Genomic DNA, 24,520 nt, shown 5'->3' on the forward strand with positions numbered 1-24,520 from the left:
TTAATATCTTTGCTCTGAATATATTATCAACAAAAAGAGCCCATTAAATAAAACTGTTCCCTGGACTCCAAGGGCACTGGTCTATTCAAGAACTGATTTGTTGTGCTGATATGAGTAGATAAACATTTAATGTTGGCTAAAATATAGGCTTACCCCAAAAAAGATAAGACCAGAATCTGTCTCCCTTGGTTGTTTTAGGACTCACCCCATGGAAGAAGTTCTATTTCCCCCATTGAGAATCCAGATATTGGTCACAGTCTAGTCCCTTGGAAGTTTCTATTGTCCCAGAAAACAAGGTTCTGTCAACTGCCCCCAGATGCACGCTGGGTACAAATCCTGCTAATGGTGACCCTGCCCCATTGTCTCCTTGCAATGGGCTTTTGTGCCCAGATTTCTGAGTGGCTTGATAGTAAGACAAGGGACTTTGGTAAAACACACGCAGAGTAATTTATAGAGATATTAAATTTGATCTTATTTTTCCTTTTCTGTAAGACTCAGGACAGAGTGCAATTTTTTTTCTCTTTTCCTTGTGCTTTTTTTATCTAAGCAGTTTCATCCCAGAGCTTCTGGTATTCACAGGAGAGAAACAGGAGGACCTTTTTTTGATAGCTTGGCCTGGAAGATGCCCTAGAGCAAACTTCTAGGACCAGGGCAAAAGGAGGTTGATGAGAGAGGACGGACTGAGAAGGGGTTGGTTTTCAAGAGTGGTAGAGGCCCAGAGTCTCTTGTTGAATAGAAACGTTGAACTCTAATGGGGGAAGCCAACAAAAACAGATGAGGGCTGGGTTGGATACCAGGAACGAGGGAGGAGCCAGCTTAGATGGGCTTTTATGCCTCTACTCAGCCTAATAGGGCTGGAGCTGCCCACCTGCAGAACTTGGATGGGGGAGCATCAACTGTGATCAGAAACACCTATTCCCTAACGCCCTTAATTGTGAAAATACCCTCCTGCTTGACCCTCAGGAAGGGGAAAGAATTCCCCAAACCTGACTGAGATCAGAAAAATAAAGCTCACAACTGGACCAGATATAATTTGATTTTGAACAAATAGGGGAATGTGACATTTCTTAGACCCAAGTATTATGCAGCAAATCCATTGTTATTATAATGCCTCACCCGCTCTAGTTGCTTAGGGTTTTCAACCAGATGCCTCCAGAGAACATTAAAAAAAAAATCTCTTAGCAAAGATTACTGCTTAAAGTGGGTAGCTGGAAGGGCTTGCAAACCTATTTAACGGAATCACACAACTTATTTATGTGATCAGGAGAATGAGACTTATGAGAGTTAAACCTTACAAACCCCTTTACATGAGGCAGAAACTGGGTCCTAAGAGAGCTGGGAGGTCATAACCGTTGAGTTCTAAGAACCAAAGTGGAGGACTGGTGTGGAACCCTCCCCACATTCTGCAGGAAGACATGATTTGGTGGAAGCCTCGCGGGGAGACTCGGCTCCGGCGCTGTGAGTGGTACAGGATGGGCTGACAGGCAAAGTCTAGAGACCAAAGTACAAACAGCAGATGAGTGAAGCCTGATTGAAGGCTGAGCCTGAGGACGGCAAGAGGGAGGAATAATTCAAGTGCAGTCTTTAAGGTGATATTTTTCCCTTTAAAATAGGGTTTTGCAATATACTAGATTTCTGATCCTTCATTTGAAACTTCATAGGATTTTGTGCATAGATTTTCCAAATGCTTGAGATAATTCAATTCTACAGATATTTACCAGGTATCTACCACGTATAATGCATTATAGTAAACACCTGGGAGAGAGAAAAAGGTGAAGAAGGCACAGTCACCTCTCATAACCTAGTAGGAGAGATGGAAACAAACGTAAATCGGTCTAACACAAGAAACAGTAGGTCATATATTAAAAGAAAGTAATAGTAATAGCTAAGATTTGTTGGGAGCTTTCTAAGAACCAAGGATTAATATGCACTACAATATTCTAAGGTATGTACTATTATTATCCCCACTTTATAGATGAGGGAACTGAAGTCCAGAAAGGTTAAGGAACTTGCCCAAGGTCATATAACTAAGAAGAGTAGATCTGGAATTTGAACCCAGAGATACTGACCCCAGAACTCAAGCTGTTAAACTCTCCTGTGACATGTGTGATAGTAGAATGGGGTAGGAAAAGGCTAAGTCATTCATAGAGGGGAAATCAGGAACCAATAAAGTCTTCTTAATCCTCCTACTTATTAGGGAAAGAGGCAAAATGGGCAAGCTCTGTATTAATTTCATTTTCAAAAGCAAATACATTATTTTTCCTTATTTATACTCCCTAAATAAGCAAAAAGTTATTAGATATAAGAGACGTAAGAGTCCTTCAAAGAGAAAAGAAACCTGTCATTTAATTATTTTGGAAACCATAATGTTTTTCACATATTTTTCCCCATAGATATACATTTTTCCTTATCTCTGCAGTGAAAGTACAATGTTCTTTTTACTATGTTTTTTTTCCAATATGCTTCTTTTTGTTTGTTTTTATTTACATTACAGTCAGTTAACTACAGTTAGTTTATATTACAGTTGGTTAACAAACGGGACAATATTTGTTTCAGGTACAGGATTTAGTGATTCAACACTTCCATACAACGTGCAGTGCTCATCACAAAGAGTGTCTTCCTTAATCCCCATCACCAATTTACCCCATCCCCCTTGCTAGGTTTTATTTAAAATAATATAATTTTATTAGTCAACTTTTATGTCTACAACTAATAAGATATCTATGAATGGAAGTAATATCTTGCACTTACATTGCTCTTTTCTCTCAAACAATCTAAACCCTTCATGAAGCCCCAGTCTTTTCCATTTTCAGGGGACCCGTATCAATAATTTACTATAACGTGTATTTAATGGAGGGAAGGACTAAACAAAAAAGAGTCTGTGACTTTTTTAGAAGTGTAGATTAGTCTCTAAAGGAGATTGGAATAGAACATGTAACTTCACTCCCAGTCTTGGGCTCAAGCAACCTGCCCCCCCAAGTGGCAAAGTAAATGAGGTTTGGCAGAGCTGATGGAATAAAATTAGAAACAGTGCAAACAGGGGCGCCTGGGTGGCACAGCGGTTAAGCGTCTGCCTTCGGCTCAGGGCGTGATCCTGGCGTTATGGGATCGAGCCCCACATCAGGCTCCTCTGCTATGAGCCTGCTTCTTCCTCTCCCACTCCCTCTGCTTGTGTTCCCTCTCTCACTGGCTGTCTCTATCTCTGTCGAATAAATAAATAAAATCTTAAAAAAAAAAAAGAAAAGAAACAGTGCAAACAGTCCCCCAAAAATCAGTGTACTGTCTCTAAAATCCTCCTAAGAAATCTGTCATGTGGAGATTATTCACACCCACAGTGGCCACTTTGTAGGTTTTCTCATTATAAAATATACCCTTCCTCATCTTTGTCCCAGTTGTGCGTTATACCATAATGTTGTGTCATTTGTACCATGATAGAGGGAGGACTTTGCTAGAATGTGAGCAAGCAAGGAAGGGAATGAAAAAAACGAAGACCTTCAGTAACAGAAGTCTGGGAATTGGATCTCAAAGCGTCTGTTTTAGCTGGATCAACTGTCCTTTTGGAGCTTCAGAAGCTGGGCATGTCCAGGCTCACCAGAGGAAGACATGTCGGTGTGAGCTTGCCTTGTCTGATGGCAGGCCTAGACTGTTTATGATTGAACTCATTCCACAATTGTTTCCGATGGGGGCTGAGTCTTTAGTCGCAATAATAATTCTGAAGCCAAGCCACAGAGCTCTTGGCTACTGGTTTTGCAGCCTTAATACAGCTGGGTAATTTTCCTGGAGCCTGGTGGATGAACAGTTGTTTCCCTGAGTGGGGTCAGTGAACGTCCTGCCTGATAAGCAGTCATCCCAGTGTCTGAGATAAGAACAACTGTTCACCAGAGGGGCACAAGCAGCTCCAGCACGAAGGCTCTTAAAATCCTGTCAATAAAGACTTCCTGGCACCAGAGAGCCTCAGAGGTCAAGGGTCCCGCACCCAGAGACAGCCACTCACAATATTAAGGGACCCTTGGGGCTGGGCTCTGTCTTGCTGTGTACTTCGGGGTTCAAGCAACAAAGAATCAGAGAAGATTCCTGTTTGGAGAGTAGGTAGTGAGTGAGCTGTGACTTCTCAGTCATCACACAAGTGATGGCACCACAGGGCAGGAGACACGAGAAACAGGCCTGAGGTGCCGGACTGAGGCACACAGAGGGACAGCAGGCATCACACAGTAATTAACAGCTGAGGGCCATGCTTCTCCACTTCTGAGAAGACTTAAGGAGTCTCGGTTAGCTGAACACTAGCTAGAATAGCAGAAGATATTTATCTACAACCACATGTGAGCACACACACACTTTGCAGATGTGATTTCAGGATCCTGAGATGGGAGACTATCCTGGATTAACCAAGGGAGGGCTACATGCCATCACAGGTGTCCTTGCAAGGGAGAGGTTCACACACATACACAGGAGAAGGTGACGTGAGGACAGAGATTCGAGTGGTGGGGCCACAAGCCACTGAGCACTAGCAGAAGCTGCCAGAATTCCAGCAGGAGCTGGAAGAGGCAAGGAAGGGGTTCTCCAGAGCCCAGAGCCATCAGGAGGAACATACGTCTGCTGACATTGTGAGGTTGGTCCACTGATGTTGATTTCAGGCTCTGGTCTCCAGAACAGAGAGAACGGATTCCTATGGCTGTAAGTCAGCCAGTTGCTGGGAATTTGCCCCAGCAGCCACAGAAGAGGATACACATTACTATCTAATACGGCTTTATTGATCTACACCCACAGAGCCCCACACACATAATCAGGATTCAGATAGCGACAGCCGACGAGCCACAGCTGGGACTAGAATGACACTGACAAGATAGCTAAGAGCACCTGAAAAACATACTCCTCAGGCTCTCAAATAAAGAGGAACGTTCTAAAGGAGTGACGGTGAGTTGTGTGTCATGTCGCTTCTACTAATATAGTGTCTCGATCTGCAGGACGGCGTTTGTGCTTGCTGTTGGCTTGTTATCCCCACGCCCCGGCCCCCAGGAAAACTCTGCTGGTTGTTTCCTACTCATGGCTCTGAAACACTTGGTGCTTACCCCTAACACAGAACTTCAGTGTGTGTGTGAGTTGTATGTTTGTAATTATTTCTCCTTGTCCTGTTGTAGTTAAGATGACCAAGAGCTTTAGGAGATGGAAGGAAAATTGAGTTTTGCAAGCTGAGGATATCAGTGGTAACGTTCTCTTCATTGGACATATGAACCAACCTGGCCTCTGATCCCCTCTCTGGGCCCCCTCTTTGGGTCTGTTGAGGGCAGTTTGAGGACCGTGTTGGTATGGTTTGTATCTCTGAATTGCTATAGCAGTTGTTGATTTTCTTGCATTTCTGACTGTTTTCAGGAGACCCTCTCTATTTGAACAGCCGGCTTGAATGCTAATTTTATCAAACCATGTGAATGCTCTTCCTGTCTCCTCCTGAACTATCAACCTCATTTTGCTATTTAGTTCCCAAGCTCGGAAACTATTTCTGTCTCTCCTGAGCCTCCCTGCATGCTTTCTTTTCTCATAGCTCAAAGGAATTGTTTTCAAATACAGTTATAAGATCTCAGACTTAGCCCCCATTACCTAACTGCCTTCCTCCCCTTAACGTCATTACAACCTGTCTCTCCTTAAACTCATTTCCAAAACCAGGTTTTTGCGTACTCTTCTCATCTCTTTCTATTTACATTACTCTTTACACTCTCATCTCTTAGCCATGAGTCTACTTAAACGCATTTTGAACTTTTTAAAAATTCTGCCTTGCTCTACGTTTTGGGATAATGCATCCTTTAAGTCTCTTCCTTACTAAGTAGAAGGGTTAAAAGGCTCTGGAGTCATCCCTGAATTTTGTCAATGAGAAAACGAGGTTCCATCATTGGCCCAAGAGTTACAGAAAGTGGCTAAACACATTGGGCAAAGATCTGGATTTTAGGTAGGTCATCTGACTTGGGTTCAAAGGGAAGGATTTGAGAGAGCACGTTTATCAGATCGGTGAATGGAAAGGAACGCGCAGGGAGGCTCGCTCGGAGCTCTAAGCCGCCATGACTCGCGGGAACCCAACAAAATGCAGCTGGTGAGGTCATAACGGGAGGCACCGAGGTTGGGGGCACAAGAAACCAGGTGTGTGTCTCAGCATGCCGTTACTCGATTCCTGACTGAACCGGAATAATGCCGTCTTCCCTTTTTGTGTGAAATGTGTTGAAATTAGATAGTTTTAAGGGAAAAAAATGTTGGGGGTTTGAACATAAAGGGATTTTTATATCTTCTAGTAGCTGCCTCCATACACATGGTGTTAGAACTTCCCCTTCTTACTGGTTATTGAGTCCCTTCATGATTATGGGCCATAGTTTATAACTTCCAATAAATATTGGTTATCATAGAGTCTCATTTCATCTTTAAAAGACTCATTTCTATTCATTTCTTAAAATTACACATTTAAGAAAGCTTTCCCACATGACCCCAGCTCTGGCTAGATCCAAATATACAGTTCCTGTGTTTTTCTTTAGGGGAGGGGGCATGGTTTGCTCTTTAGGAAGCTTTCCCTTTTCCCTCTTCTGGCTGCTAGCTCCCCCAGTGTCCTGAGAAGACTAACATCTCCTTACTTAACTGGGAGGTTGCAGTTGTCTCCCTGGTTCACCACAGCTGCTAAGCTGTATTGTGGTCATTAGGGGTGGACAGCGGCTCCAACCTGCCCTACTCAAGCCAGGCTCAAGCCTTTGAAGCTTTCCTGGGCATTGCTGGTTCATTCTTAAGTGTGGTCACCTCTGCTGCTGACATCTAGCTGCACATTCACATGCCCTTCCTCTGCCTACGCCTCTTTGCTCCTTTTGCTTGGTTTCCCAGCAGCTCTATAGCCCTGACTCTCATCTTCCCTCTGCAGCTGTCTCCAGGCAGGACTAGTGGGACCCATCGTCCTTACCTCCCAGAAACCCCCAACAGCCCTGACTCCCCTCCTTACTTGGCAATCCCTGTGATGCCAAGTCACTCCAGTTAACTTTCCCCCTGCTTAAGGAGAATGGGACAGATCAACAAGTCCCTGACTAAGCAGACATTTAATTAAGGGGGAAAGTGTCTTTTCTTTCAGGCAGGGCCAAGCCTTATGAGGATTCTCTTGGCACCTCTGCCTCTCTGGGTTTGGAGGAGCAAAGCATCTGACTCTGCAAACTGCATTTCCAAAGATGGCTGCCTTCTCGCCTCAGAGCAACTTCATACCCCTTGATGAGAGCCAGATCCAACAGGTATGTTTCTCCTTAACCTTTGGGGAGGTAGCTGGCTCTCACGCAGATGCCTCCTTGAGTTTAGAATTTGAATCATAGAATGACCTCGGTTCATAGCTTTAAGTCACTGAAATTTTAACCAACATGAAAAACTCCACACAACATTGTTGTTTATAGATATATACTAAAATAAAGGCATTTCTCAAACTGTTCTTATTGTGATAAAATAATTTTCATTCAAGTAGTACTGTGTCATACCTAAGAGTTTCAGGAAGTCACGTAATTGTCACCTGAGGAAGGAACCTGGGATTCATCAGCGCAACATGCAGAGGCCACGTTTACCAACAACCCCTGGAGCTTAAAGGATTACCGGGCTCCGTTGGAGATTATGCTCTATTTATGCTTCTAGTCTCATCATGGCAACATATGTTCGACACTGGTTTAACAGTCACCATTTATACTTTACAAACCCCACCCGTGAATATGAGATCGAAAGAGGTTTTAATGAAAAACAAAATATTATAATTCACAAATTATCTGGATCAAGCAGGCAAGAAAATGTGCAAAGGGGCACCTGGCTAGCTCAGTCGGTAGAGTGTGCCACTCTTGATCTTGGATTGTGCGTTCAAGCCCCACATCAGGTGAGAGTATTCCAAAATAAAATCGTAAAAAATATATGCAGAAAATGAATATTGGCAAACTTTGATTTCTAAAATAATCAAGGAATATCTCCATAATGATGTTTACAGCATCGTAATTTGAGTACCTAAAGATTACGAAATGAGCAGATACACACCCTTCATAATAGATCTTCTTTAATTTTTATTCTTCTCTTTCAAAATTTGAAAGACTCTCTGAATCACATTTTGATCAGTTGTTTTGGCTACCACTTTATTTGATCTGAGACCTTTTTTTGAACTATTTCTTTAAATTAAAACAGGCTGCGGCCTCAGGCTCTACTGCTTCCGTTAACTCATTACCCTTTCAAAGAGCTTCACGTTCAGAGGTGCTGGGAAAGGCTGACTTGTGGTGGGTAGTATACTCCCCCTGGTGGACAAACAGAGAGAAGAAAGGCTCTGATTCCTTCGTTTGAGGATTAGTTACAACTGCAATTTTTAAATTTATTTTATTTTTATTTTTTAAGTAGGCTCCATACCCAGTGTGGGGCCCAACTGGGGCTTGAACGCACAACCCTAAGATCAAGACCTGAGCTGAGATCGAGAGTCGGACACTTAACTGACTGAGCCACGCAGGCACCCCTTACAATTACAGTTTTTGAGCTCACTCTGGGGGCTTAGTTTCTCCCTAAAAAGCTCCACTTTGTTCCATTCAGGTTACCAAGGCTCCACCAAGCAGTCTATGAATCTTTTTATTGTTTAATTTTATCTCCACTGTTGTCTTTTTTTCCCCATTATGATTCTCTTCCTCATCAAAGTTTTTCAGCCAGCAGATATTATTAAATGCCTGCCATGCATCAGCACAGCTTTAGGCCCTGGGGATACAGCGCTGAGTGAGGAAAATGATTCAAAATCCTGCCCCTGGGAGCTTAAAATAACATCTGATAGTGTTCATTCTGTGTTTCCTACCCACCGGACTATGTACTTAGTGATTTGTAAGTATTAGTTAACTGAATCCTCCCAACAACTCTATGAGGAAACTGAGAAGCTAAGAAATTTGCCTAGGCCCGCATGGAGGCAGGGAGAGGTACGCGACAGCTCTGACCCCACAGGAACCCTGAACCTTGTGGCCCTGCTTTGATTTTTATTACAGCATTTTTTTTTTAATTGCCATCACCTCCAACTAACAGATAAGCTCCATGAGAGCAGGGACTGTCTGCTTGTTCCCCATAATCCAGGACCTAAAGCCCGTCACAGCTCTTCTCCAGAATAATGCAGTTAGATGTCTTCCTGGTAATGGAATCAATGAGGTGAAAACTGAACTCGGGACTAATTGACTCCAAAGCCCTTCTCACCAAGCGACTCTACTACTTCCACGAGAAACCAAAATACAGACAGCTCCCCCGTACTGGTTGGCGGATCTGAATTAGTTTGGAATTCTATGTCCTCTCCAATTTCTTAAAGAGTAGGTGAAGACAGCAGAGTCTAAAATGAACAAGATCTGATTCTTTAGAAGATTTAAAATCTTTAAACGGATTTTCATTTGCCTCCTCTCCTGAATTTTACAGCTAGAGGAGGCAGGAAGAAGCCAAAGCCACATTCACGCTGGGCCGAGCGGCTCCCCCTTTAAAAGCCACTGATGCTTTGCGGTGGAGAGCGGAGGGCGGAGAGAAATGGTGGAGCAGCCCCTTCAGGAGCTACTGAGCCTGCGGTGAGCACAACCAACGCCTGTAATAAACAGGTCAATTTCCATGGTATTAGGTATTTATTTTATAGTAGCTATTCCCGCAATGGCTGTATGCCCTACGCCATTATTTGCCACTTGCCAAGTGACTTAAGAGCATGATAGCCATCGTTCAAATCTATTAACCTTTCTTTGGGTGTTTGAAAGTCATCAACGGTGTTCTGGTCTCAGTCGCCAAGGGCAGAATGGTAAATATTGAAAGAGTAATCTTGCCATTTGAAGGGCTTCTGGCTTGAGTAAATGTTTGCTCAGGTTGCAGCAATGCCCAGGTAATTCCTTGGTAATGAAGCAGGGATCACCTTCCAGCAAGAGGGAGAGCAGGAAAAATGACTAGATGCAGGAACAGCTTGTGGGGCGGATCTCGCCCAGCCTACCCTTTAGGCTTGTATTTTAAAGAGCAATTGCTGGTGTCTGCTGCTATTATACAAGACCTAGTAAATAAAACAAACCAAAAGGAGAAAACTGAGAAGTTATTTCAGGCTGACAGTTATTACACAACCACAAGAAACAACCCAAGGAATCCTGAATATCACAAATCAGGAGGCCTAAGCCTGTCATCCAACCTTTCTTAAGATTATAGGGATGGCTCTTCCCTGTTTAAGTCTTTCGTGCATGGGGAGTTCTGTAAGGGTAAGTTTGCCACTTAATTCTATACATCTCTTCCTTCATTGGCACACTTATTTTTGCTCCCCAGACAGAGTGTGTTTACAGTTGATAACCACCATCTATTCCCTCCCATCTCTTCCTTCTTTCTGCAATCCCATCTTCTCCTTTAGACCTCTATGCAAAAATCTCTCACATTTTATCAAATCTCCCTTTCTTAACTGTAGGGGGCTATCCCAACTGCCTTCTGGGCATCTCTACATGAATTTCCTACTCTTGCTTGAAGCTCAACGTGTCCCAAACTGAGCTCATCCCAAAATCTGCTCCTACTCTCTAATCACTGCCAAAGTCCTGAGTCGGTGTTTTGGATCTGTCCCCTTCCCATGAGTTCCTGCTGCCTGCAGTCAAGTTGCCCTCATTCTTTCTTGGACTTCTTTGAAATTCTTTTAATTGGCCTCCATGCTTTTCAAATACCATCTCTGTATGCAATTCACCCGTTTGTCTTTTTAAGCACAACTGCTGTCAATTCTCTGCTGCCCAACAACCATGAATAGTCCATTAGCAAATTAGAGATACTCCCTGGCCCAGCTGCGCCTCCAGAGCTCTCCACAATGGGCCCTGGGACCTACCCTGAATACCCACTAAACTGGAGAACTACCCCTCTCCTAAACCAACCAGTCCTCTCTAGCCTCCAGGCGTTTTCTCAGTTTCTTCTTCATGATATGCCAGTCTCAATTCCATCTTTCCCAATCCCATCCATTTCTTATGGCCTTCAAAATCAATTCAAAAACCAGTTTCCAGTTCCTCTTGAGAGTCTTTTCCTCCTTCATAGCACCGTGTTGGTGTTTCTCCCATCCTACATCCCTTATTTTCTTCCTCTTGGTATTGTAGTTATTGATTTACGTACCTTTTAACACTCACACACACTCCACCCTGCCGCGCCCCCCGCCGCACACACACCCCCACACACCATGATGGAGGTGGTGCCTTCCATAGTTAGGGAAAATAGCAGCTTTGGGTTCTATCTCTAAAACATGGCTTTGGGCAAGTTTCTTATCTATCCTGGACTTATGGTCCAGAATAGCTCTCTTATGGTAAAAAGTGAGTAATGCTCAACTTTTTCAAATTTCATTAGAGTATGTGTATTTGCCAGATGCTCACTAAATGCTGGCTAGTGCTGGCTCTTGTTATTAACTCTATCACTTCTTGTCTGCAGCTCACCTTACCTAGCCCATACCTACACAAAATAGGTTCTCAGAATGTCGGTTGTATTGAAGGATCTTGTCTTCAAGTGGACCTTTTGTGTAATACTTATGTCAAAATATAGTAGCAGTTTGACGAACATTGTGCTGACCTACAGAGCACTGAAGAACATTTCCCAATTAGATTTATCAGACTCTAGGGTTTTCAGCTGGACCACACTGACCCAGTTCTTACCCAATTCTTATAAAGCTGATCTTGGTCTGGTGAAGACTAGCCATCACTTATGTCTCAGAACAGAGGGAGCTGTATGACAAATAGATATCCAAAAAGTGAAAAACCAGCAAATGCACTGGAGCCGAACAGCCTCAAGCCTGGTTTCTAGGACAGAGAGCTGGTGTCAGCCTACATCAACCCGAAGCCTCCCCGAGGTCCTTTAGCTGAGATGTCTCAAACTGTGGTCTCACCAGAGCCTCCTCCTGGGAATGACTGAGGAGAGTAAAACAGGAGACAAAAATCTGGTTCTCCCAGCCACAGACACATGATCAGTCACTCAGATAAATAAAGCAAACAGTTACCCATATGTTACAGTTCCCAGGCTTAGCCCCGTTTACAGTGATTCTCAAAGGCTGGTGGTTGTAGTAAAGACAGAAGGTTGTAGTAAAGACAGAAGGGCAGAGAGTGCATTTCCCTCACTGAAACGTATCAAAACAGCCTACGGTCCCCCTCCCTTCCAGTAATTCTGAGAATCACTCTCTAAAACTCCTATAAATGTATGCCTTCTTTGGGGATTCAGTAAAAGAAGACAAGGCAGAGATTAAGATGGAGAGGGTTGGGGCCAACCAAGAAAGGGCCCAGCAGAGAGAAGGGTAGTCTCATCAAAACATCTACCCATGTTACTGTTTCATACAGGAGTTTTCTAGCTGGTACATGTACCATAAGTTTAATGAGCCGCAAAGAGTACAGTTGCTTTTTGGTGGAAATATTTAAAAATCATTCACTGAAAAGCAGAAGTACAATAGTTCTTTAATTCACATGTGTGGCCTCCTTTCCCCTTTCCCCTAGCATAAGCAAGCCTGTGTGTGTGCGTGTGTGTGCGTGTGTGTGTGTGTGTGTGTGGACTCACACACATGCATGGAGCTTTCTCCAGGTCAGTCAAGGATGCTAACTCTGCACCAATTGCCAAGAATATTTCTTTCTCTACAGAAGCTGAGTGTAATAATTATTTACATACTTGTCTGGCTCTCTGCCTGTTTCTTGTCATGTTCCACAAAGAATTTAAGATGGCTTATGTGGTTATGTACTATGACAAGAATTTAAATTGGAAGTGAGGTGAAAGAGAAAATAAATACAAACCGAAGATGTGAACACAGGGAGACAGAAAGATAATTAAGAAGTATAATAAAATGGTCTATACACCTACCAATGAACCATAAATTTGTTTTCTAAGCTTGTCAGTGGCTGAATGTGAAAACTACTCAATTTCATGACTGTCACCTATAATAGGGATTCCCAAACTTGTGTGCATCTGAATCACCTGATGAGCTAATAAAACTATAATCGCTCAGGGCCCACCAATAGAATTTAAACATTTGTATATCTGGGGTGAGATACTGAGGTTTATAATTTTAATGCATTCTTAGTGGTCTCTCAGCTAAGAGGAAACCCGCTTCTCAGGACAAGAACGATAATTCTTGATATTAAGATCTACAGGACTTTCGGGGTGCCTGGGTGGCTCTGTCTGTTAAGCATCCAGGTCATGATCTCAGGATCCTGGGATCGAGCCTCATGTTGGGCTCTGCACTAAGTGGAGAGTCTGCTTGTCTCTCTCCCGCTCTCTCTCTCTCTCTCTCTCCCCAGCCCTAGTGCTTTCTCTGTCTCTCAAATAAATAAATAAAATCTTTATTAAAAAAAAAAAACCTACAGCACTTTCTTCTAGGGAGTGACAAAGAAAACCTTGGATTTTACAATAAACATTCTTACAGAAATTCAAGATGAGTTTCAGAGATCTACGGGCTGCTGCTTATAACCTTCAAAATAGGCTTTTGCATATTTATGCAGAAGTAATTATGTTGAGACTTGGTAAAGAGGGGACAAGAAACCTAATAATGTTCCCCAGGAACTTGATTTTTGCTAGTTTGCCTTGGCCCAGAATAGGAACTAAAAGGATTTTAAATCTACTCAATCCCATTATCTTTATATGGAGCCAAAAATTAAGAACTCCTTAGTAAACCCGTCAGCAAAGTATACAAGCTACAGGGCTATGTCAGCACTGAGGTTTCTCTACAAACTATAACATGAGTTTGAAGAAATGTAATCGAGTTAATCTTATCTTTAAAATTATTCTTGAGGAATTGTATTGTTTCCTGGCTTGAATTGTAGTAGAGGGGGGAGGCAAAGAGCAGCGTGGCTTTGTAAGACCTAAGTCCATTTTTAGTGAACCCAAATCACTGTAAGTTCTCCATGTGGAGAAGTTCTTGATACACATGAACTTTGAGTGATCTTGTAAAGTCTCCTTCAATTTTGTAGCAAAAGAGACTTAAATTTTATTGTATTTTTCCTGTCTCACATCTTGTCACCTTGGATCTGAAGCGAATCTACAAGATTTGGGGGTGTTTCATACATGTTCTGTTTTTCAAATCTATTACTTGGGATGCTCTTTTGTTTTTTCTAGGTCTGGGACAGTGTGGGCTGGTTTTAGACAATTTATTATTTGAGGTGTGCATAAAGTTACTGCTCTCAAACCAGAAACATAAGAAGGGTGCTATTAGATGTTGAGACCTCACTCGTTCAGTAAATATCTACAGAGAACTTGGTATTTGCCAAGCACTGAGCTAGGTGATAAGAATCCAAGAATAACTAAGAATGCCTCCATGATGTTTGCCGTCTTATCTTTACAGACACAAAAAGAGGTGATCATAGCAGAGTGTGGTAGATAGTCTGAAGGGGAAAAGGCAGAATACTCAGAGAGGAAACAAAGCTATACTTCAGTGGTCAAGGAAGGCTTTCGGAGGAAGTTACATGTAATCTAAGACCTAATGTGTAGATAGAAATTGAACTTGTGAAGGTGGGATAAGCAGGGGTTAGGGTGAAGTTCAAAATGGGAGGTGGGAAAGAAAACCAAAAAAACCCTCCCAGCTCATTGTGAACATGCATGAGACAGAAGAAGGTATGTTGCTGAAGCTGAAATAAATCTAGTCTGACCTCTACTGGCATATGTGGGATTGGGGGGTGAAAAGTTGGGAGATAAGAAGGGCGGGGCTAGATGTTGCATAACCTTATAACCCCTATTAAGGAATCCAGACCATATCCAAGAGAACTGGGGAGCCATGGAGCTGGTGATCATGTATTTGTATTTAGGAAGATTGCCTGAACTAAATCTCTCCAGTTCTATCTTTCATCGTGTGTAAATTCAGATGAAGGATATTGTTTAACACTTGAAAACCTAAGGTAGTAGAATGGAGAACCCCACTGCACCTTGAAAAAGTTCAAGACAGGTGTACCCTGTCTTGGCTGCCCTGGGTATGCTAACTTGGTGGTGGCTAGGCCCTTTTGAATTCGGGAATGTGAGGGTAATTTCCTGGTTGTGAGATCCTAATACATGATCACATTAATATACTCTGATATGGAGTCTCACATCCCCCACCTCTGTAGCTCCATTATCCAAGCAGACACGGTCTCTAAGGAGAAGGGGAAATGCGATATAGAACTAAGCACCCTCTGCCTTGCAGGTTGGAGTGTGATAAGTCCCTGAGAAAGGTAAGCAGAATATTTGTAAATGTTTTTATAATGGGCCAATTATTTGACAGAGACATGGAAATCTATTGGTGGAAAAGTGTTCTCGAGTATAATAAGAAGGACAATTACTTCATTTTATATATGAACAAAACACTTTCTAAAGCTAAAGCAGGAAGAGGACTTAAATCCAGGCCATACTATATACAGGGTATTCATGGCTCTGCTTAAAGTAATATGAATTGACCCATAATACAGAGTAATTCAATTTATGAAAAAATTACCCTGGTTTTAATACTATATGGTTAAACTCGAATATTGGCTAGTGAGGTTATTTAAAGGAAAAAAGTTTCTGAAATGGAAATGCTCAACATGATTCCCTATGTGTAGTCTGCCATCTAGTGCTGGTTTGTGGAAATAAGGGCTGGTACAAGAATTTTCAAATCAGGCTCGCCAGGTGACCAAGGGATGTGACTCAAAACATTTCAATATTAAGACAACATCAAATTATACTATGAGACCCTCTGAGGTTTGCGGAAGGGAGGGAGTGGGTGGGTGGATGGGAGAGTTGGCTACTTGTAAGACATCAGTTACTTCTAGGAAGCAGTAGTGTGTAGCTAATGGTTCTCAATTCTGTCTACCCAGTAGAATCACCTGGGAAAGTTTTAAAAAATACAGATGGCTAAGCTACACCGCAGACGTAGAAAATCAGATTCACTCAAGTGGGACCCAGCAATGGCATACTGTAAAAACTCCCAGGTTATTCCAAGGGCACCTGGGTGGCTCAGCAGGTTAAGCATCTGCCTTTGGCTCAGGTCATGAACTTAGGGTCCTGCCATCAAGCCCCACATCCGGCTCCTCACTCAGTGGGGAGTCTGCTGTCCCTCTCTCTCTTCCCCTCCCCCACTTGTGCTCTCACACGCACTCTCTCTCAAGTAAGTAAATAAAATCTTAAAAAACAAAAAACCTCTCAGGTTCAATTCTGCTATGCAACCAGGGTAAGCAGCACTAGGTAATGGGCTAAGACTGTGGAATCTAGCTCTGTCTCTACATGAGTTTCTCTGCTTAGTTGTGTGACTTTGAGCAGGGAAATTAGGCTAATTAACATCTATGTGCCTCAGTAAAATGGAGATAATAACCCCTCCTTGGGTTATTGTGAGGATTAAATATCATAAATGTCAAGTGTTTAGCATTATGCCTGGTACACTGTTCAACAAATGTTAAATATTAATAGCAATTTTATTATCAAGGAAAATATTTTATGAGTTATTTAAGGGAATAAATAACCTAAGGGATATGAACACATACAGCATATTAGAAATTAGAACATATTACATATGGCATATTGCTATTCTTCTTAAACTGGAAGACTTGTGGGGTTGAATGCTGATGCCCAGCTCAGCGACCCCTGAGAAACACGTGACTTCTTTAGTGCCGACCTAAAGTGCTTTACGGCACACTAAATTATTCTCCGTCATTCCCAGTCTTTATCACTGGGTTCAACATGCCCAATTCCCTAGCACATTTCATTTGTCCTGTTTGGGTCCTAAATTAGGGAGCAGAACCATGTCTCTACATATGTTGTGACCGTAGTGACAGTCCTAGGCATTGGTGGTAGTTCCTAAGGAATGGGAAATCACTGTGACTTAAAGTATCTTTACAATAAAAAAATATCTATTACTACTATCGTTACTAAAAGATCTACTAGTACTATTAGTGCTGTGGATGATTTGGGGCAGAAAGAATATCATCTGAAAAGACTCAGGAGTCCAGTGAAGAATAAGAGCTTACTGGGTATTTGATGGGAATATTAGGTGGGACCATATTATAAAAAAAAAACTTTGGTAATGATAAATTGGATGGCAGGGATAAGGGTAAAGGGAACATCAAATGTAACTGGTTCTATTAATTAATTAATTAAAGTAAGCAGTTCTAATTTGAGAGTGACAGGAGGTGGGGGTGGGGAGGAAATGCGTACATTACAGGAAGATAGCAGAAAATTCTGAGCAGAAATTAGTTTGGTTAGAGACCTGTTGAGCTGATAAAAGGAGAAGATATTCAGAAGGGAATGTCCAGCAAGGAGCTGGAGAATCAGGGTGAGGACTCAGAAGGGAAGTGTGGCCCTTGCCTCGAGATTTGGGAATGAGTGGCATAGGTGTGATAGTTGAAGTCATGAGCATGCCTGTGTTTCCTCAGTGACTTGAGAGCAGCCCGCGGATGGCACGCCATAGCCGCGTCATTACCACAGAGAGAGAAGGCAGGGGCTGAGAAGCAGTGGACGATGAGAATTTTAAGTGTGATATTTAAAAACACAGAACAAGCAAAGGGGAAGAACTGCAGAGAGGTCAAGTCAAAGGCAGGAAAGATTTGGCTTCTGTAAATTAGGACCTCACTGCCAGCTTCAAAAAGGGCGGAACTGCTGGAGTGATAGATGCAGCCGGATGCTTCGCGTCCTTATCAGTTCTTGGAATCACTGGGTTCATTTGGTTTGTTTTTGATGTTGCTGCATTTGTTTTGTGCTAATCATTCTGCTGTGTGTAGTGGTATGTCATTATTTTAACTTGGATTTCTTGGATAACATGATATTAAGCACTTCTACATTTGCTTATTTGTGTATATACTTATGGAGTATGTGTTCAAGTGATTTGCCTATTTTGTAATTATCTTCATCTTTTTTCATTGAAGTATAATTGGACGCACAATGTTACATTAGTTTCAGGTACACGACATAGTGATTGGACAATTCTGTGCCTATGCTATGCTCCCCACAAGCATAGCTACCATCTGTCCCCATACAGTGCTATTAAAATGCCAGTGACAGTATTCCCTGTGCTGCACCTTTTATCCCCATGACTTATTCATTCCATAACTGCAGATCTATACTTCCCACCCCCTTCACCCATTTTTCCCATTCCTGCACCCCTCTCCTCTGCCACAATTAGTTCTCCATATTTATGAGTATGTTTCAGCTTTTTGTTTATTTGTCTGTCTTGGTTTTTACATTCCACATACAAGTGAAATCATATAGAATTTCTCTGATTTATTTCGCTTAGCATAGTACTGTCTAGGTCCATCCATGTTGTTACAAATGGCAAAATCTCATCCTTTTCTATGTCTGTGTACTACTCCATTTACATAAGGACCACATCTTCTTTATCCATTCATCTATCAAGTGGACACTTGGGTTACTTTCATATCTGCTATTGTAAATAATGCTGCAATACACATAGGGGCGCATATATCTTTTCAAATTAGTGTTTTGTTTTCTTTGGGTAAATATCCAGTAATGGAATTACTGGATCATATGGTATTTTTATTTTTAATTTTTTGAGGGAACTTCATAACTGTTTTCCTCAGTGGATGCATCAGTTTACATTCCTACCAACAATGCATGAAGGTTCCCTTTTTTTCACATCCTCACCAACCTCATTTCTTGTCTTTTTGATTCTAGACTTTCTGACAGGTGTAAGCTGATATCTCATTGTGGTTTTGATTTGCATTTCCCTGATTATGAGTGATGTTGAGTATCTTTTCATGTGTTGCTTGAACATCTGTATGTCTTCTTGGAGGAAAATGTCTATTCAGGTCCTCTGCCCATTTTTAATCAGATTATTTGTTTTTTTGGTGTGGAGTTGTATATGTTCTTTACATATTTCAGATATTAAACCCTTATCAGCTATATCATCTGTGAATATCTTCTCCCATTCAATAGGTTGCCTTTTCATTTTTTTTTAAGATTTTATTTATTTATTTGACAGAGAGAGAGGCAGCGAGAGAGGGAACACAAGCAGGGAGAGTGGAAGAGAGAGAAGCAGGCTTCCTGCTGAGCAGGGAGCCTGATGCAGGGCTTGATCCCAGAACGCTGGGATCATGACCCAAGCCGAAGGCAGACACTTAGCAACTGAGCCACCCAGGCGCCCTGGTTGCCTTTTCATTTTGTTGATGGTTTCCTTCAGTGTGCAAAAGTTTATTTTGATATAGTCCCAGTAGTTTATTTTTGCTTTTGTTTACCTTGCCTTAGGAGACTTATCTAGAAAAATGTTGCTAAGGAAGATGTCAAAGAAATTATTATCTATGTTTTCTTCTAGGAGTTTTCTGGTTTCAGATGTCACATTTAGGTCTTTAATTCATTTTGAGTTTATTTTTGTATATGGTGTAAGAAAGTGGTCCAGTTTCATTGTTTTGCATGTAGCTGTCCTGTTTTCCCAGCACCATTTATTGAAGAGACGATCTTCTTCACCATTGGATATTCTTGTGTGTTATTGTAGACTGGTTGACCATATAAGTGTGGGTTTATTTATGGACTCACTATCCTTTTCCATTAATTTATGCATCTATTTTTATGCCAGCACCATACTGTTTTGATTACAACTTTGTGGTGTATGGTGAGATCTAGGATTGTGATACCTCCAGCTCCGTATTTCTTGAGCGCTTTGGCTGTGTGGGCTCTTTTGTGGTACCATACAAATTTTATGATTATTTGTTCTAGTTCTATGGAAAATACTGTTGGTATTTTGATAGGGATTGCATTGAATCTGTAGATTGCTTGGACATGTAGATGTCCATCTACATGGACATTCTAGATCATGGGTAGTATGGACATTTTAATGATATTAATTCTTCCAATCCATGAGCATGGAATATCTTTCCATTTGTTTTTGTTGTCATGAATTTATTTCATCAGTGTTTTATAAGAGATCTTTCACCTCTTTGGTTAAGCTCGTTCCTAGGTATTGTATTCTTTTTGGTGCAATTTTAAGTGGAATTGTTTTCTTAATTTCTCTTTCTGCTAGTTCATTATCAGCGTATCAAAATGAAACCAATTTCTATATGTTAATTTTGTATCCTGTGGGTTTACTGAATGCATTTATCAGTTCTAATAGTTTTTTTGGTGCAGTCTTTAGGGTGTTCTATGTATAATATCAGGGAAGCTGCAAGTAGGGACAGTTTTACCAATTTAGATGCCTTTTATTCCTTTATCTTGTGTGATTGCTGCAGCTAGGACTCCCAGTAGTATGTTGAAGAAAAGTGATGGGAGTGGACAAACTTGTCTTGTTGCTGCTCTTAGAGGAAAAGCTATCAGTCAGTATTTTACCACTGAGTATAATGTTAGCTGTGGGTTTTTCCTATATGGCCTTTATTATGTTGAGGTATGTCCCCTATAAACCCACTTCATTGAGAATTTTTAACAAAAATGGAAACTGAAATATGTCCCATATTTTTTTGCATCTATTGGGAAGATCATATAATTTTTATCCTTCATTTTGTTGGTATGGTATGTCACAGTGATTGATTTGCAAATATTAAACCATCCTTGCATCCTCAGAATAAATCCTCTTGATCATGGAGAATGATTCTTTCAATGTACTGTTGAATGCAGCTTGCTAATATTTGTTGAGGATTTTTGCATCTATGTTCATTGGACATATTGGCCTATTGTTTTCTTTTTTTGTAGTCTTTGTCTGATTCTGGTATCAGGGTAATGCTGGCCTCATAAAATGATTTGGAAGCTCTCCTTCCTCTTCTATTTTTTTGGACTAGATTGAGAAGAATAGATATTAACTGCTATTAGCTCTTCTTTAAATGTTTGGTACAATTCACCTGTGAATCCATCTGGTCCTGCACCTTTCTTTATTATAATTCTTTTTGTTGTTGTTTTTAATTCCAGTGTAGTTAATATACAGTGTTATATTAGTTTCAGTGTACAATATAGTGATTCAACAATTCCATACAACACCCAGTGCTAATCACAACTGCCTTCCTTAATCCCCATCACCTATTTCACCCATCTCCCCACCTAACTCCCCTCTGGTAACCATCAACATGTTCTCTACTGTTGAGTCTATTTCTTCATTTCTCTCTCTACCCCCCTCCTTTTTTTCCTCTGTATATTTGTTTCTTAAATTCTACATATGAGTGAAATCATCTATTTGTCTTTCTCTTATCTATTTCACTTAGCATTACACTCTCTAGCTCCATCCATGTTGTTGCAAATGGCAACATTTCATTTTTTGTGGCTGAATAATATTCCATTGTATATATACTACATCTTCTTTATCCATTTATCTATCAATGAACATTTGGGCTGTTTCCATAATTTGGCTATTATAAATAATTCTGCTCTAAATATTGGGCTGCGTGTATCCCTTTGAATTAGTGTTTTTGTATATTTGGGGTAGATATCAAGTAGTGTGATTACTGGATCATAGGGTAGTTCTATTTTTAACTTCTTGAGACACTCCCCCCATACTGTTTTCCATAGTGGCTGTACCAGTTTGCATTCCCACCAATAGTGTCCAAGGGTTTCTTTTTCTCCACATCCTCACCAACACTTGTTTATGTTTTTTTACTTTAGCCATTCTGACATGTGTGAAGTGATATCTCATTATAGTTTTGATTTGCATTTCCCTGATGATGAGTGATGTTGAACATTTTTTCATGTGTCTGTTGGCCATCTGGATGTCTTTTTTGGAGAAATGTCTGTTCATGTGTTCTGCCCATTTTTTAATTGGCTTGTTTTTTGGGTGTGCAGTTGTATTAGTTCTTTATATAGTTTAGATACTAACCCTTTATTGGACATGTCATTTAAAAATATCTTCTCCCATTCAGTAGGTTGTCTTTTATTTTTGTTGATTGCTTCCTATGCTGTGCAGAAGCTTTTTATTTTGATGTAGTCCCAAGAGTTAATTTTTGCTTTTATGTCCCTTGCCTCAGGAGAGCTATCTAGAAAAATGTTGCTACTATCAGTGTCAGAGACATTGCTGCCTGTGTTCTTTTCCAGGATTTTTATGGTTTCAGGTCTCACATTTAGGTCTTTTATATATATATATATATATATAAAATGATTTTTTATTTTATTATGTTAGTCACCATACAGTACATCCCCGGTTTCCTATGTAAGGCCTGAAGGATTCAGCTTAGTTGCGTATAACACCCAGTGCACCATGCAATACGTGCCCTCCTTACTACCCATCACCGGCCTATCCCATTCCCCCACCCCTCCCTCTGAGGCCCTCAGTTTGTTTCTCATAGTCCATAGTCTCTCATGTTTCATTCCCCTTCTGATTATCCCCCTTTCTTTATCCCTTCTTCCCCTACCGATCATCCTAGTTCTTATGTTCCATAGATGAGAGAAATCATGATATTTGTCTTTTCTCTGCGACTTATTTCACTTAGCATTATCTCCTCCAGTGCCGTCCATGTTGAAGCAAATGTTGAGATCGTTTTCTCTCGATAGCTGAGTAATATTCCATTGTATATATGGACATCAAACTCTTAATCCAGTCATCTGTTGAAGGGCATCTCGGCTCCTTCCACGACTTAGCTATTGTGGACATTGCTGCTATGAACATTGGGGTGCATATGGCCCTTCTCTTCACTACATCTGTATCTTTGGGGTAAACACCCAGTAGTGCAATGGCTGGATCATAGGGTAGCTCAATTTTAACCTTTTAAGGGACCTCCACATGTTTTCCAGAGTGGCTGAAATTAACTGCATTCCACAACAATGGTGAGGGATCCCCTTTCTCCACATCCTCTCCAACAATTGTTGTTTCTTGCCTTGTCTATTTTTGCCATTCTAACTGGCGTAAGGTGGTATCTCAGTGTGGTTTTGATTTGAATTTCCCTGATGGCTAATGATTTTGAACATTTTTTCATATGTCTGTTAGCCATTTGTATGTCTTCATTAGAAAAGTGTTCGTATTTTCTGCCCATTTTTTGATTTGTTTATTTGTTTCTCGTGTATTGAGTTTGAGAAGTTCTTTGTAGATCTTGGATACCAGTCTTTTATCTGTAGCATCATCTGCAAATATATTCTCCCATTCCGTGGGCTGCCTCTTAGTTTTTTTGACTGTTTCCTTGGCTGTGCAGAAGCTTTTTATCTTGATGAAGTCCCACAAGTTCATTTTATCTTTTGTTTCTCTTGCCTTTGGAGATGTGTCATGAAAAAGTTGCTTTGGCCCATGTCATAGAGGTTGCTGCCTATGTTCTCCTCTAGGATTTTGATGGATTCCTGTCTTACATCGAGGTCTTTCATCCATTTGGAGTTTATCTTTGTGTATGGTGTGAGAGAGTGGTCAAGTTTCATTCTTTTGCATGTAGCTGTCCAATTTTCCAGGCACCATTTATTGAAGAGACTGTCTTTTTTCCACAGGATGTTTTTTCCTGCTTTATCAAAGATTAGTTGCCCAAAGAGCCGAGGGTCCATTTCTGGGTTCTCTATTCTGTTCCATTGGTCTATGTGTCCGTTTCCGTGCCAGTACCATGCTGTCTCTGTGATCACACTTTGTAGTACAGCTCGAAATCCGGCACTGTGATGCCCCCAGCTTTATTTTCCTTTACAACAGTTCCTTGGCAATTCGGGGCCTTTTCTGGTTCCATACAAATTTAAGGACTATTTGTTCCACTTCTTTGAAAAATGTCATCAGTATTTTGATCGGGATAGCATTGAAAGTGTAGATTGCTCTGGGTAGCATGGACATTTTAACTATGCTAATGCTTCCGATCCATGAGCGTGGAATATTTTTCCATCTTTTTATGTCTTCCTCAATGTCTCTCAAGAGTGATTTATAGTTTCTAGAATATAGGTCTTTACGTCTCTGGTTAAGTTAATTCCAAGGTAACGTACGGTTTTGGGTGCTATTGTAAATGGGATGGATTCCCTAATTTCTCTTTCTTCAATCTCATTATTTGTGTATAGAAATGCAACTGATTTCTGAGCATTGATTTTGTATCCCGCCACCTTACTGAATTGCTCTATAACTTCTAATAGTTTGGGAGTGGATTCTTTTGGGTTTTCCATATAGAGCATCATGTCATCTGCGAAGAGAGACATTTTGACTTCTTCTTTGCTGATTTGGATACCTTTTATTCCTTTTTGTTGTCTGATTGCTGTTGCAAGGACTTCTAGTACTACGTTGAATAATAGTGGCAAGAGTGGGCATCCTTGTCGTGTTCCTGATCTTAAGGGAAAGGCTTCCAGCTTTTCCCCATTGAGAATATTTGCTGCAGGCTTTTCATAGATGGTTTTTATGAGATTGAGGAATGTACCCTCTATCCCTACACTCTGAAGGGTTTTAATCAGGAAAGGATGCTGTATTTTGTCAAATGCTTTTTCTGCATCTATTGAGAGAATCATATGATTTTTGAATTTTTCTTTCTGGATAAAATCTAAGACACCAATCGATTTGCGAATGTTGAACCACCCTTGCATCCCAGGGATGAATCCCACTCGGTCATGATGGATAATCCTTTTAATGTACTGTTGGATTCTATTAACCAGGATCTTGTTGAGGATTTTGGCGTCCATATTCATTAGAGAAATCGGTCTGTAATTCTCCTTTTTGATGGGGTCTTTGCCTGGTTTGGGGATCAAGGTAATATTGGCCTCATAG

The 24,520-nt window shown here is 41.1% G+C and overlaps 1 long non-coding RNA gene across 1 annotated transcript in view; it reads left to right on the top strand.

Moving 5' to 3' along the window:
• The first annotated feature begins 4,147 nt into the window (after window positions 1–4,147).
• LOC121101747 overlaps window positions 4,148–24,520 on the top strand; it is a 30,038-nt gene continuing 9,665 nt past the window's right edge. Inside the window, exons 1-3 of the long non-coding RNA XR_005833782.1 lie at window positions 4,148–4,914; window positions 7,094–7,247; window positions 9,412–9,554. This is a non-coding gene — a long non-coding RNA (uncharacterized LOC121101747). The remainder of the gene's footprint in view (window positions 4,915–7,093; window positions 7,248–9,411; window positions 9,555–24,520) is intronic.

The sequence above is a fragment of the Ursus maritimus genome, unplaced genomic scaffold (genome assembly GCF_017311325.1).
Source record: "Ursus maritimus isolate PB19 unplaced genomic scaffold, ASM1731132v1 scaffold_9, whole genome shotgun sequence".
In the NCBI taxonomy this organism is placed as follows: Eukaryota; Metazoa; Chordata; class Mammalia; order Carnivora; family Ursidae; genus Ursus; species Ursus maritimus.